General features: G+C 46.2%; 1 protein-coding gene across 5 annotated transcripts in view; it reads left to right on the forward strand.

Annotated features, from left to right (window-relative positions):
- The window catches only part of ARHGEF3 (Rho guanine nucleotide exchange factor 3), a 304,214-nt gene that overhangs the window by 66,222 nt on the left and 223,064 nt on the right, over window positions 1-14,928 (forward strand). The window contains exon 1 of one of the 5 annotated variants that reach the window (XM_015063211.3): window positions 3,947-3,980. The exons of the other annotated variants lie outside the window; for them this stretch is intronic. The gene's annotated coding sequence lies outside the window, so the exon portion shown is untranslated. Of the gene's footprint in view, window positions 1-3,946; window positions 3,981-14,928 lie in introns of those variants that run through there. 5 annotated transcript variants of the gene reach the window in all.

The raw sequence follows: 14,928 nt of genomic DNA on the forward strand, positions 1-14,928 counted from the left end.
TACATTTTTACGTAGAAATTTTACCTGAGCTTCATGTAGCGTTGCACTGTTTACTCAGTAAAGCCTTGTGGTATTTTTAAAAATGGTGTCTGATAATCACAATAACTATGAAAATAACGCATGTTTATAATGTGTTTTATAATCTATTATGTGCTTTTATCCGTGATCACCCAGCCTTTTAATGAGATGTGAGTATTATCATATCCAGATGAAGAAAGACCCTGAGGCTCCAGCAGGTTAAGCAACTTGTCCAACGTCACATAGTTAATTACCAGCCTCTGGCCGGGGTCTTTTGCCCCCATTGCTGGTGATGTTTGTACTATGAGAGACAAAAACTTCTGTTCTCAGGAGGCTGATGTAAGACTTGAGTATAGAGTGATGTTTTTGGTGAAAATGTGCAGAGATTATGATCCTCCTACCATATAGGCTTCTGTGAGCAGGTGTTATCACCGCATTGACTTGGTGACTGAGCAGACGGTGGAGGTGGACCAGGCCACAGAAGACACTGAGCTTGACAGAGCGCCTGGCACTGCGCTGTTAATGCTACCTGTGCTGCATGATGAGGCTGGTGTCTTCTCCCCCTCGAGAACTGTGACTTTGCCAACTGTCTTTTACCTGGCTCCTCTCCAATGACTGGAGAAGGATGCCACAGAGGTGCAACACCGTTTTTCTTCTCCTACCGTATGAGGCCAATTCTGTGTCTTAGTCCATTGCATGTGTCTGAGACAGACAGGAGGGACTTGACAGTCATGTCATGATATTGATAGAGTAGGTGTTAGCCGAAAGGTTCTAGTCACAGATGCTGGAGGTCATACACACTTCGGTTTCTCCAGTGCACCATACTCCCTACCACAGAGCCTCTGCACATGCTGTTCCCCCTGCCTGGGATACCTTTGCCCCTATCAGATCTCACAGATCTCATACAAAGGTCTGCTTTTCTCTTAACACCTTAACTGTTGTACAAATGTATGCTTAGTCTGAGTAAAATATCTATGTAACTCACAAATGAGAAAACAAAAAGGATGAGGAAGAGAAGACTGGTTTTAAGAAATATTTAGGAGTGGGGCACCTGGCTGACTCAGTTGGTGAAGCATGCAACCCTTGATCTCGGGGTGGTGAGTTTGAGTCCCACGTTGGGTGAAGAGGTTACTTAAAAATAAAATCTTTAAAAAAAAAAAAGTATGCAGGAAGATATATGTGTGTGTGTAGACATATGTACTCTCTGATATGTGTGTATATATACATGTGGGTATATATTTAGACATGCATGTACTTGTATATGTGTCTATATGCACGTGTACACATATATACATACATGAATGCATGTGTGTTTATGTGTGCGTGTGTATAGTCATGGGAAAATGTGGAGAAAAGAATGTTGGGATAAGACTGCAAACTGAGATATAAAACTGGTTAAGATCCTATAGGTAAATAACACTGTAACCTTTGGAATTATCTTTTATTTGTGACAGAAATTATTTGCAACTTACTAGTCTTTTACAAGTTAACATCCTGACTTTACAGAGTCTGGTCCGTAATAAAAAAAGAATAGTAAGTCAAACAAAATTACCTTCCCTGTAGGTAGGCTCAGGCTGTGGAAGACTTCGAAAAGGCATGCTTTTTTTCCTAGTCTTGGATAGTCTTTTTAAAATGGCGTTTTATCTTGGGTGGCTAGCACAGTGGAGAAACCAGTGGAGAAACACAGAGGAGAAACCAGTGACTATATGTTGGATGAATGGACACACGGGGACAAGGTTGGCTGTTCAGGCACACACACAGCCTGCCATCTGTTAGGGGTTGAGCCTCTACCTTCCCACTGGAGGAGTTTGGGGCCAGAATGCCAGCTTCTGCGCAGACCTGGGGGAGGCTAGGGTAGTAGGGCGGTTACCCAAATAGGATTTGGGGCAATAAAAGGACATGTTAGAAATCCAGCAGTGAGAATAGGGTCTTAAGAATCAAGGAGAGCCCAGAGATCAGGACAAAGGAGGGAAATAAAGGAACTGGTACTTCTGGCATTACCTACAATATGCGATTCATTGCGGGAAGGCCTTAGTCCACATAGTCTATCCCAAGTTTACCCCTCACCTGGCCTGCTAGGTGGCATTATTATTCCTTTCCAGCTAAGGCCAGAGTGTCACACAAACAGCTGTGGAGTCAGGTGCACTTGGGTTTATATTCAGGCTCTGCTGCTCATGAGTCATGTAGCCCTTAGCAAGTTACCGACCCTCTCAGTCTCAGTTTCCTTACCTATAGCATTGGAATGCAATCTGAGCAAATACCAAAGCCTCTGATACTCCAGACTTTGGGTTTTGTTGCATTCAGAAGTTCAAAGTCCATTAGTCAACAATTAAAATAGTTCCACTCTTTACTTCTGTCTCTCAAAGAAGGTCCAAGGGGGATCCATTTCACACTCAAGAGCAGTCCTTTTTAGGGACTGCTGTCTCTCCTCCTCATCCCTTTCTGTCTCCAGGTCACCCTTGCCTTGCAGGCACCCTAAACTCTCTGCTCTGCTCCAGAAGACTTTTCCCTTCTCTCCCACCCCTGGCATTCCCTTTTTTCTCCGTATCTCTGCTTCTCTGCCCTCTGAGGACTCACTTTGCATAATGAAGGGAAGAAAATGGGAGATGGAGCCAAGTCCTTCCTTAGCCAGTGGACAAGAGGGTGGGTAGCCTCAGCTTTTAAAGAGTTCTTGACCTTGATCCAGAAAGAAGAGCACCTTATAGTGTGGTCATGAGGACTAATTAGAAGTAGTATATGTCAAATTTCTGGCAGGTAGTGGACCTTGAGTAAATGGCAGCTCCTGGCATTGTTGCAGAAAAGGAGGCTCATTGGAGATGCTCACACAGCTGTGAAGTGATGAGCTGGGGTTGCAGCTCAGCCACGTTGGCTCCGTCAGAGTGAGCACCATGCCAGGTGAGTTAGAACTCACCCAGGAGGTCAGGGTTATTCCTCGGGAATGGGGCAGGGATGGTGCGAGAGCTGGAGCCAGAGGTCAGAAGGGCCCCAGTTGTCGGGAGCACTCTGGCAGGAAGCCAGACAAGCTGTGTTCTGGTCTTAAGTAGTGTGTGAGGGTCTGGTCCCGAGTTTCCAAGATTCTGGAGCGGGACATCAGAAATGGCTGGGTTTGATCCAGGATCGGCCTGTCTTCTTGGCCACCAAGATCTTGCTGTCCCTGTGTGCAGACCCATAGGGATTTTCTGGGAGGAGGCAGACAACTGACTCGGGGTGTCTCTCTGTGAAGTTTGGAGTCTGGTCAAGAGGGTAGCCTTTTGGAATGGAAATGGGGTGGTGCTGTGGGCCACGTGCACACACTTGGTCAAGTTCCCCAAGTTGCTTGGATTCTCTGATGCAGAACTCACAGGGAGCATTCAGAGGGCCATCTTTTTTAATGTTGATGTATTTAAATTTTGAGTGGGGTGGGGAGGGAGAGAGAGAATGGGAGTGTGTACCAGCAGGGGAAGGGCAGAGAGAGAGAGAGAGGGAGAGAGAGAATCCCAAGCAGGCCCTGCTGTGTCAGCACAGAGCACAGTATAGCCCTCAAACTCATGAACTGTGAGATCATGGCCCGAGCCCAAATCAAGAGTTGGACACTTAACCAACACAGCCACCCAGGTGCCCCTCACAGGACCATTTTTTAGGTGACATTCATTAGGTGAGCATTTTCTTGCTCCAGCAAGAAAAACCTAAGTGAGGAGGGAATAAAATGCTCTATGACCTTTCTCTTAGCTCTTCTCCTTTTAGGAAAGAAATCCTTTTTGTTGGCAGTTCAAATTCATGTTTTCAAAAAAACAACCACAGAAGGTATTTGAGACTTGCCTCGAGGCAGAGGAAGCGGAGCCCTCCCAGAGAGGTGGAGGAGGGGGCGCTGCTGAGGATTTCTAATGCTGGCCAGCAGAGGACACCCTTCACTCACATTCGGTGCTCTCTTTCTCCTTGGCAGTGTTCCTATGGAGGCTGGAATCCAGCTCTCTCCTGGAAAGGTCAGTCCTGGAAGATATCCACTTCCAGCTATTTCTAATTTAACTCTGAGTCCTCAAGGCGTGGACTTTTCCCTTTAGAGCTGCAGTGTCGGTGCCGTTATTTTTGCAGCACCATCTGCTGTTGTCTGAGCATCCAAAAGTCAGAAGAGAGAGATGCATTCTCCAAGGTTCTTAGAGCACGTGTTCAGACAGAAACAGGCCGGAGGGGCACAGAGTGTTACATAAACACCAATTAATAACTACTTGGCTCCAGATGAGCCCTGCATGTCAGACTCGTGATCTTCAGACCTCTGTGGTCCAGGCCTTCCTCCCATTGGTACAAAAATGAAAGAGACGACTGAAAGAAAACTGGAGCATTCACTGGCCAGTCCTAGGAGCGAACCACACTGGGACATGCAAGGCACTGTGCTTCCCATGGGGACATTTTAATTCCTTCCAGTGGATTCTTTGTTTTCCTCCAATATACTTTTAGTCTCACGGATGCTATTAATAATAATGCTAGGTAATACCGTGTTCTTACCGTTTGCTGGGCATTGTGGTAAGTGCTCTTATGAGCGTCTGCTTATTGAGCCCTCTCCAAATATTAAGAGGCAAGGGAAGTTCTGGGGCTTCTGAGGCTTTGTGAGGGTCAAACACTTGCTGAGGGTCACTTAGCTGCTGAGGGAGGATCCGGATTTGATCCTGCACAGGTGTTGCCCAGACCTGCCCATCATCCATTTGTTGAATCCTAATTACATGCTGGACAGTGTGGTGCAGACACAAGATACAATGCCTCTCTAATTTTAGTTTTGAATGTGTTTTTTTGATCATTTGAAACCTGAAAGAAAGAAAGCAAGAAGGAAAGAAAGAGCCAGCCCTCAGGGAGTATATATCAGAAAGTGAAGATCCAAGGGGTCCTGCGTTCCTTGGAAGGTCCCTTCTTTAGAGGCCACCAGGAGGGAGGTCATAGGGATTGGGGCAGTTCAGTGGGTCTGGCTCCATTTCCTCTTTCCCTTCAGTTTGAGCAACTCTATTTCCACCAGCTTTATGTCTCGGGTTTTGAGTATGATCAGGTTTGACACATGGGTTCTGCAGCTGAAAAGAACAAAGCAAACCTTCAGTGTCATGGCTCGCAGCTAAGGGCATGCCTGGAGCAGTATCCACTCAGTCCCCTGGGTCCCTTCATCTTCCACCGGCTTCTTCCCTCCCGCCTCCCTGCTGTGCTGCACACTTCCTTCCCTGGCTCCTGCTCTAAGCTTCCGTGTTGCCAAGAGAACAAGCCTTGGAGTCAGAGCTCAGCTCCCAGACCTGCTAGCACACTGGGTGCTCTCCTTGTGCCCAGGGTCCTCATCTGTGGATGGGATGTTAACAGAATCTGCCCATCAAGCTGTTGTGTGGATTATACGAGATGACGGCACACCCGTGTAAACATTGCCCGGCCCCGAGTGAGAATTCACCATCCCGGGGCACTTCTGCCTCTACTTCTTTCTTATCCACTCACTTCTCCCCAGGCTTGGCCAGCTGACTGCCACCCCCACTACTGCCCCCAAACAGCCACCCCAGGTGGTCAGCCATCTCCAGACAGCCAGTCCTGCTTCCTGGTTCCCGAATGGACCTCCACTTTCTGAGTCAACACCCCAGAGGAAGCTTGGGTCTTGTTGGCCATTCTTACAAATGAGCGACCTCAGAGAGAGGCTAACTGGTGGGAAGGGGTTTGCACAGGTCTCAGAATTCGGGTTATAGACACAGCCAGAAAGGGGGACCTTTGACTTCCTGGTTGCTCCCCAAGCTTTAGGGGATTCTAGAAAGTTCGTGGCTAAATTATCAGGGGAGGTAGAAGGGGATAGGTCCACTGTTATTTTCTGTGACCCTGTTCCTGAGAGAAGAGATTTCCCTCAGGGAAAGGACAATAAAAAGGAACAAAACACTGATACACGCAGCACCACAGATGAATCTCAAGGCACTATGCCAAGTGAAAAAGACGTAAAAGCCTACTTACCGTATGATCCCACTTACATGACATTTTGGAAAAGGCAAAATATAGGAACAGAAAACAGATCAATGGTTGCTAGGAGCTGGGGTGGGGAGGAGGGTATGACTACAAAGGAGCAACACGAGGGGACTTTTTCCTGGTGATAGAAGAGCTCTGTGTTTTCATTGTGGTCATACACCAACGAGTGTCAGAATCCACATCTGCACATCAAAAAGTGAATTTGTATGTAAAAATGTTTTTTAAAAAATGAGTTAATAAAACAAAATCCAGGCTGCCAGGCAGAAACACAGAATACACTGTCATCACTCTGCAGTGGGTTGGTCTTGCCCCAGTTTTACAGATGTGGAAACTGAGGCTCAGGACCCTGAGAAATGGTGGAGAGACTTCTTTCTCTTCCCTTCTGTCTCTCTGCCTCAGCCCCTCCATGCGCTGGGTGCTGCTCTGGGAGCTGAGGATCAGTCCACCCCTACAGAGCTCACTTTCTAGAATAAGTAAGTCTAAGAGTGGTGTGGGAGGAAGGGTCAGGGTCCCGTGGGGCCAGAGCAGTGTCAGGGAAGAAGGCCTTGAGGAAGTGACGTTGAGCCAAGGTGAGGCCTGGCGCAGAGATGTCTTGACAGGGAGGGGAGGGTGAGCTGTGGCCAGTGGTTGGCAGTAAGCAAAGGAGAATTCATTCTGAGGGCACTGGGAAGTCTTTGCAGTTTGAAGCAGGGCTGATCCCAGATTAGCCGTCTCCAAAGAGCAAGCCTACTCCACACCCTGCACTTCCTGCCTTGCTGTGGGAACCTTAGAGTTGGGGGGGGGGGAGGATGCCTCTAGTTTGTGGGTGTCTTTTACATTTAATCCACTCTGCTGGTGATTCATGCATCGCTCATAGACTCCAGCGCCCAAATGCAATCTGTTAATAAATTGCGTCTGGCGGAACCCCAGGGGCATTTGTAACTGCACAGTACTCAATGGCTGATGCTCCTTGGGAAATCAGAAATAACTTTCTACCCCTTGCCTTTATTTCCCATTTGCTGGCCCGTATCGCCGTCTGGGGTTACCTGGTCATTCACTTAATTGTTAAGGGTCCCCACTGTTCCCCCCTGCTTGATAGCAAAGTGTCAACCAGTATCTGGTACCTCAGGACACTCAGGTGATGTTTGTCACATGAACAAGGGGAGGGACCAGGCTGGAGGAAAGCAGTTGTTCTCAGCTCTGTGTCATCCCCTGCACATACTCCTCCTCTTAGGACCTCGGTTTCCCTGTCTGCCTTTACAAAGTAGCTGGTCCTGAGCTCTTGCTGCCCATCCTGTATGTCTGGGGGCTAGTTGAGGTGCAGAGACCTGGTCCAAGGCTCCCAGGAGCAGTGGCTACATCACATCATCAGAGGACAGTATCCTGCTGTGAGGCACATGCTGTTTTGGCTGTCCCACAATCAAGGACGTACCAGAGCAATGGTACTTTTCTGGGCGCATGTGTATTTAAATTTAAATTCAGGTATTTGTATTAGAAGATTTCCTTATGTTTCTTTGTTTTTCTTTGGGAGCATTCATAGGCCAGAGCTGAAAAAATTACCGTCCTTTGCTCCAAAAGAAATATAATCTCCCATAACATTTTGGATTTCCAGGATTAGAAGGGTGAACTAATGTTGCTTTTGCTGATAGCAGGTGAAGGGGGAGTAATGGGTCACTACGGGGCCACCAAGGAGTCTTGAAGGATCAGTTTCCATGTGGAAGACCAAACTCACCTTCCGTGTTTTCTCTTCTTACTAATCCAAAATATTATCCTTTCCTCCGTGGCCACTTGGTGTTTTGAAATCTATACAAGTCTAGGGGAAGATCATTCGTTTGGTTATAGTTCAATGTTGGTAGTTAAAAGTGAACTTCATAAAACAGAAAATGGAAAATACACAAAAGGATTGTAAAAAAAAGTTCTACCACTATTAATATTATAGTGCTTTCCTTATTTTTTTATCATCTGAGTTTATTCACTGTGTAACTTTATACCATATTTTACAATGTACTATTTTGATCTAATCATTTCCTTATGACATTGGCAAATTAGAAATCACAGCTAAGGGGCTCATCTCCTCCATCCCCGCCCTGTAACATACCCACCCACCTGCCTTTCATGTGTCTGTTCCCTCGCTGACCATCCGTCCCTTGTAGATTGAGGGCCTCCTCTGCGAGGAACAGGGTTAGGTTCTAGTAAGCAGTAATCAGTGAGGCTAGCAGGATCCCCGCCCAGAGGGAGGTATTATTATATAGTAGGACTGGAGCATAATCAACCCAGAGGAAGATAGCCAATCATGGGTCCTGTGGGCAATACATGTGGGGCTGCAGACTGCCTGTGCAGTGGTGGCCGAGTCTCTGGGGCTGTCCTGCACTGATGGAGCCTCTCCACATCGGAGGGGTGGTTTGAACGCTGGATTTAGAGTTTCCCTATGGAAAAGGCATCCAGCCGGTGCTCAGGACTGTGGGGCCCTTCTGTATGGGGTTCATGTGTGTATAGGTCAGTCGTTGAATTGGGATAGTCAGTCTGAGAAGACGTTGAACCTGACCTGGCTCACTGCGATGCAGACGGGACAGTGCTGCAAATGCAGTGTTCTCTGATGCTGGAAATTAGGGGCTTATGTATGGCATCCCAGGCCACTATTGGAGGCAGAGGGAGATTTTCAGAGGGGTTTCCTAGAAAGCCTTATGACCACAATAAAGTCTGAAAGGGTATACATCAAACCAGGGGTGACCAACTCTACATGTGACAGGGACCAAGCAGGAACCTAAATCCAGTGGCCAGGGCAGCGCAAGGGTCAGAGTAGGGAGAGGCAGGGACCCCAAGAGCCCACACCCACCTGAAAGGGGCATCTGTCACCCAACCCCCGCTGATCATTGTCATATGTGAGAACGTGGGCCTTCTATGACATTCAGCTGAAGCTAGATACCTGATTTCCAAATGAATTCCTCTAGCTTTTTAAATGTTGGAAGTTGCCTTAAAAAGGGGGGGGGGTCATCCTGTGGGTCGTACAAAATATATTAGCAGTCTGCCTGCTTATGACTTGCACCCAAAATTTAACTTTGGGGTTAAATTATGATTTTTATTGTTTACTTGTTACATTTTTATTTTGTGTGCTTTTATAATGAGTATACAATATTATTATAAGCAGGGGGAAAAAAGGAAAACATCTTTATAACCCAAAGGGCTAGTTACCTTTGAATTGTTGTTCATGTTATCTGGACAGGTGGGGGACGATCTGGTTGTCTAGATTGTGGGGATGGCTGTTGGAACATGGGCTCAGAGAAGAGGAAAGAAGACCCATATCTAAGAGGTCCCAGAGGCTGTTGACTGAGGCAGCAGGTGGGAACCTTTGTGCCTTTATGCGTAGGGCACCATCCTCTGTGTACCGTATATACTCATTCCATCTTCCATTCCTTGTCATTCATTCATTCACTAGATACATACTGAGCACCTGCAGGTGTTGAGCACTGTTCTACCCCCAGGATACAGCAGTGAACAAAGTGGGCAAAAATCCCCACCCTTGTAGGATTTGAGTGAGGGAAACCAACAAGAAATGATAATAGGTAGGTCTGGTGGTGATAAACACCATAGGAAACAGGTAGGAGTAGGGAGAGCCAAGCTGGGGAGGGCTGCAGTTTCCAATAGGGTGGTCTGGGAGAGTCCTGCTGAGAAGAGACCTGAAGGAGGGGTTTTACCCCATTATATGTGTATTGCTCGCTGACTGTGTCAAGGAACTGTGTTGGGCACTGTGGAGGGTCTCCTGGGAACATTCCCATTTTGTCATTTACTTACTTCCTTTTACAAACTTAGAAACAAACTTAGTTTTTTGGTTGCATGTCACAGAAATACAGTGTACACATGCTTAAATTTAAAAAAAAGGCGGGGGGGCTCACTTATTCGGTGAATTCAGTGATAGTTCTGCCTTTTGGCATGGCTAGATCCAGGTGGCTAATCTATGTCACCAGGAGTCCATCACTCACCATCTCTCGCTCTTTCTCCAAATTAGCGTACTTCTCAGATGGGCTCTCTGATCAAGATGCTCTGCACAATTCCAAGTTTCCACCCCATCGGCTCAAATATTGCACTAGAGGACTACATCTCTTTTTCTTTAACTCCAGCAAAAGTCTCATTCTTCCAGGCCAGGTCCCATGCCCATATTGGGAGGGTTGGCCCTTCCTGAATCACAGGGTTTAACAGCTGGGGAGGGGGTCCCTCAACAGAAGATCAGGGTGCCATTGGCAAAAGAAGGGAGACTAAATGCTGGGCAGTAAGAAACAGCAAACATCCATCCTGGTAACACTTGCCAGGGCTGAAAAGAGCCTGCAAACAGGGATACCGTCAAGGGTCCCAGTCTATCACCAATAGACCATGCAACCTTGAGCCAGCTCTTAGTTTTCTAGTGTCTAAATGAGGGTGGTAGACTAGCTGGTTCTCTGAGGATCCTTCCAGATCCTTCAGTCTGTTTGAGTTTTAGGCACATTAGTGGACAGCAGACACTATTTCATTAAATTACTGGGTTTGAAACAATACAGGATTATGGATCCTGGTGAAACACATGGATAGTTTTTTCCCCCACAACAGCTCTTTTGATGAATTGCTGAGAAAGCTGGGGGTGGGGGACATAAGACTCACCCCCGCTTGATTTGTGCCATTTCCTAGTTGCAGCCACCTACAGCTTTGGCCATCTGTATGCAAGGAAGCTTTGTAAACTTTTTAGTCTGGTGATGGGAAGTGAACTCTTTGCCACAAAATTTCATGCTCCAAAGGCCAGAATGGCGCATTATGGAAGATTTACCCTGGCTTCACCTCCCACCATGAACTTGTGAGCAGGCCATGCTTTAAACAACACACGACTATCATCAGCTGTGGGGAAAACCAGCTGTGGGGATGTCAGCGTGAGTTTCCAAGACACCGATTAGATGTCTCGGTCCAGAATTCTGTCTTAATGGTTGTGTCTCATCTCTACAGTAGACAAATACCAGTGTATTTCCCTGGGAAGATAAGGAGAGATGACAGGGATGGCTCCTTGGTGACTGTGCTAGTGTGACTTACCCTTTATGTTCATGAGACGTCTGCAGGGTCAGTGTCTGTGCTGCATGGTGGGGGATGTGGCCATTACTCATCTCAAAGCTAGGAGCCATGCACCATCCTTCCACAGGAAGTACTGGATATGTGAGTGTTGGGCTGGGCAATACAGTGTGAGGGATAAGAGCCCTAGGCCCCAACTGATTTGGTTCAAAGCCCAGCAGCATTGCTGCTTCCTGGCTGTGTGACCTGGGGCAAGTTACTCGAGTTCTCTGTGCCTCTGTTCCCCCATCTGTAAAGCTGGACAATAATAGCACCTAGTCCTAGAGTCTTGTCATGATTAAATAGGAGAACATGTGTCAGGCTCTTGTCAGCCAGAATAACTGATGTTGGTGGTGCAGGTGTCATTCCCGTGCAGTCATAGACAACAGGAGACAGAGGGGTATCATAGTTATAATGGCTAACACATGTTGTGGTTATTACATGACAGGCCCATTATGCTATGTGACAGACACTTTTCTAAACTCTTCTAAGTACATTAACTCAGCTAGGTAATGTGATCATTTATGTTAACTCAGGTGGGTACTGCCATTGTCGTTGCCACTTTACTGATGAGGGAACTGAAACACAAAGAGTTAAGTAACTTGCCCAAAGTCATACAGCCAGTGAGGGGTGGATGTGGGATTTGAACCCAGGCAACTGGCTCTCGAGTCCTTGTTCTGACCACAATGCTTTACAGTCTCACTAAAATAATAAGAGCTACACAGAGTTTCCTGTAGGTCAGGAATTGTTTTAAGCACTTTCTATAAATTGGCTTATTTAACCCTCCCAACCAAACCTCTGAGTGGTTGCTATTTTTCTCCCCATTTTATAGACGAGGAAGTCAAAGCACCCATAAAGAGCAGTTCACATCCTGATTAGCTGGGTGATTTAAGACAGGGAAGCTGACCTCGCTGAGCCTTAGGGTTGCCGTGGGGAACGGGTGACTGATGACCAGCACTGCGTGCAGATCTGGCATGGAACAGACCTTCTCTGGAGAGTGGCTGTTTAACTGTTAGTGAGAGGGCCTTGCTTCCAGACCCCAGCTCTACTCCTTGTCTTGAACGCTTCTGGTGGCTGAAATAGAGCCAAGAGTTCTTTGAAGGATGTGGCTTCTTGGAGTGAGAGGCCTTTGAAGAGATGTCTCTACCCCCAGATAGGTCCTCTGTACCCCAAGCTAGGCACTAGGGCATAGCTTGGCCCCACCATGGTTCCTGTGTCTGGCCTTGAAGGTGACAATTCTGCCCCCTTCCTCCAGAAGGCAAAGGCAAAGAGACTGTGAACCTGTCCCAGACACTTGGGGGCAAACCGCCTTCTAGGTCCGGGTCTTGGTTTGCTTAGCTGCAAAATGGAGTGAGTGTGGGATGGAAGCATACTGTTAAAAGCACCAAATCCAGAAAATTCTATATTTTCACAATGTGGAATAAGCAAGTCTTCTTTGCCTGTGTTTTGCATAATGAACATGTAGAACTTTGCAAGGCACTTTTCCAGTAGCTAGTCCCTAGTATTGGCTGTTTGAGCTGAGCCTCGTTCCTCCCTCTGAAATAACACTGAAAGCTGTATCCTCGTCACTATGTTTGCAGTTTATTTTGTCAAATTAATTTTTGTAAAGGTGAAGTTCTGGGTCATTTTAATATTCTTGGAAAATGCTGCCAACTTAACCTGTGGAAACATATCAATTTATACATTCACAGTTGTGAAGCAAAATGTCTGTTTCTCCACATTCTTGCCCACAATGGGGTGTTATCCTAGAAAAATCACCAATTTGAAAGGCAAACATACTCTTATTTAAATTTCCATTTTGCTAGTTACTAAGGAGGGTGAACACTTTTCATTTGTTTATTGACTGGGTTTCTTCTTTTGTAAGCTAGCTGTGTTATTACAAAGCATTTCACTTTTTTTTTAAAGCTATTCTTTTTTTATTATAAAATTAATGTATGCATACCATAAAAGTTCAGACAGTGTATAAATGTGTCACATAGTAAGTGCAGGTTCCTTGGATCAGTCCTAACCCTGAGAAATCACCACTGCCAACAGGGTGGACATTATTTATTCAGAATTTTCTAGAAAATTTGAGTGCCATCCTTTGGCCTTAAAGATTTCTGAAGGTTCATACATGGATTCAGTATCTTAAAAGGTGTTTTGCTCCTTGGCATTTTTGTTGAATACAGTTAGTAGGCTTATTTTGATAAATTAATCTTTTCAGAGAAGCCGTGTTGCCCAGAAGGACGATTACTGGATTTAGGGACCCCACCGACCACCATCATGTCTCCTACCGCTCAGCAGAGTGAGTGTGGACTACACTATCTGCTGGCCTTATTCAGCCCTTGAGTCAGCACCTCTGTGCTGTGAACAGGAGTGCTTTTTGTTTGGAATATCAGGCTGCTGTGGTGTAAAGGCCGTAGCGAGAGGTTGAGGGTCCCTGATGTTTTCCAGCACCAGCACCACTGAATTGGAGATAATAGTTAATAATAGCCAGCATTTACTCTGTATATCCTTTATATACTTGGGTTTACTTATATCTCACAACTATTCTATAAAATGTAAAAGCTAACATTATCCTGGCTTTTCATATTCTAGAACTTGGGTTCCTAGAGGCCAAACCATTTGCTTAGCATCCCCAGGTAGCCAGTGCCAGAGCCAGAACTCAGACTCAGCCCTGCCAGGTGTGGAGGCCCCTGGAGAGGTTAACTACCCACGCTTCAGTTCTGGACAGCCTCTTCATGAACCCCGTCTCCCTCTTGGCCTTTATATGTATTGTCTGGTCCGAATGCAAGCAGGGACCTGGGGAACCCCCGACTGGTTCTCAGTCTTATAAAGACTTGAGCAAGTTGGGGAGCAAGTAAAAGGATGAGTTTCTACTGGACTGCATCCCTGCATCAGGGCTCCCGAGAGTGGGGAGAGCATCTCTGCCTGGGCGACAGTGGGCAGTTGCCATGGTGACAGCTATGGCAACGCTGATGCAAGTACGGGCCCTGTTCCCACTGGAGCCCAGCTGGTGAGCTGGGAGCCCAGCTGCCCGGGAGGATGGTTGGGGGCTTGCTCTGTCCTATGCAATGGGACCACGTTTGATAGAAATATTTGATAAATAGCACATGACTGACCAACACGGTTCATTTTTCCTGTCTCCAATTTATTACTTTTGTGGATTAGGTGGCCAGAAAATCCCTTAGACAATTTAGCAGGACTCAGGGACCAAGAACAGGCATCTTGGAATTGGGCTGTCTCTGGCTCTGACTTTCAGTAGCCATGGAGCATTTCCAAGTCTAACCTCTCAGAACCTTCTTCCGTTATGGCTCTTATTTTCAGGGCCCCCATGAAAATTAAATGAATTAATCCACATAATAAGCACAGCACTAATAGTATTATTTTCATTATTGTTAAAATAATAATATTAGCCTGCCTTACTCAGAATTTCTCTTACTCTGAGTAATTGTCTTGCTCAGAATTACTCTCTTACCTAGAATTTGGGGGGTGGCTTGCTGTTTGTCATAGTGATGAAATAATCTCAGTTTGAATGGTGCCCTTGGCATTACCTTTCCTTTTTCTCCACATATGCTACAAGCCTGACGTGGTCCCACCCCCACCACCATATTTCACTGACGGTTTGGGAATAAACATGTTTTTATGTGTGGCCCCAGTCACTGCCAAAAACAGCATTTATGGTGCTTCTAATTACCTTGGAGACTGTGGTAGGTCCTGTATCAGAAAGTCAATAAACTGCTTTAAGCAATGCTGGCTAATTTAAGAATTTTTGGTGTTTTTAACTGAGTTAGAATCAGTTTTTAGAGATGCCCATTTCTGAATCCTGAGTTTTAGGATTGCGATTTTCATTTTGGAGGTGTTGGGCCACCTATATCCTGATTTATTAGCTTCTGATCAATGTATTATTGAATAAAGTGTGAAGACTGTCTT

Source organism: Acinonyx jubatus, chromosome A2 (assembly GCF_027475565.1).
Source record: "Acinonyx jubatus isolate Ajub_Pintada_27869175 chromosome A2, VMU_Ajub_asm_v1.0, whole genome shotgun sequence".
Taxonomy (NCBI): Eukaryota; Metazoa; Chordata; class Mammalia; order Carnivora; family Felidae; genus Acinonyx; species Acinonyx jubatus.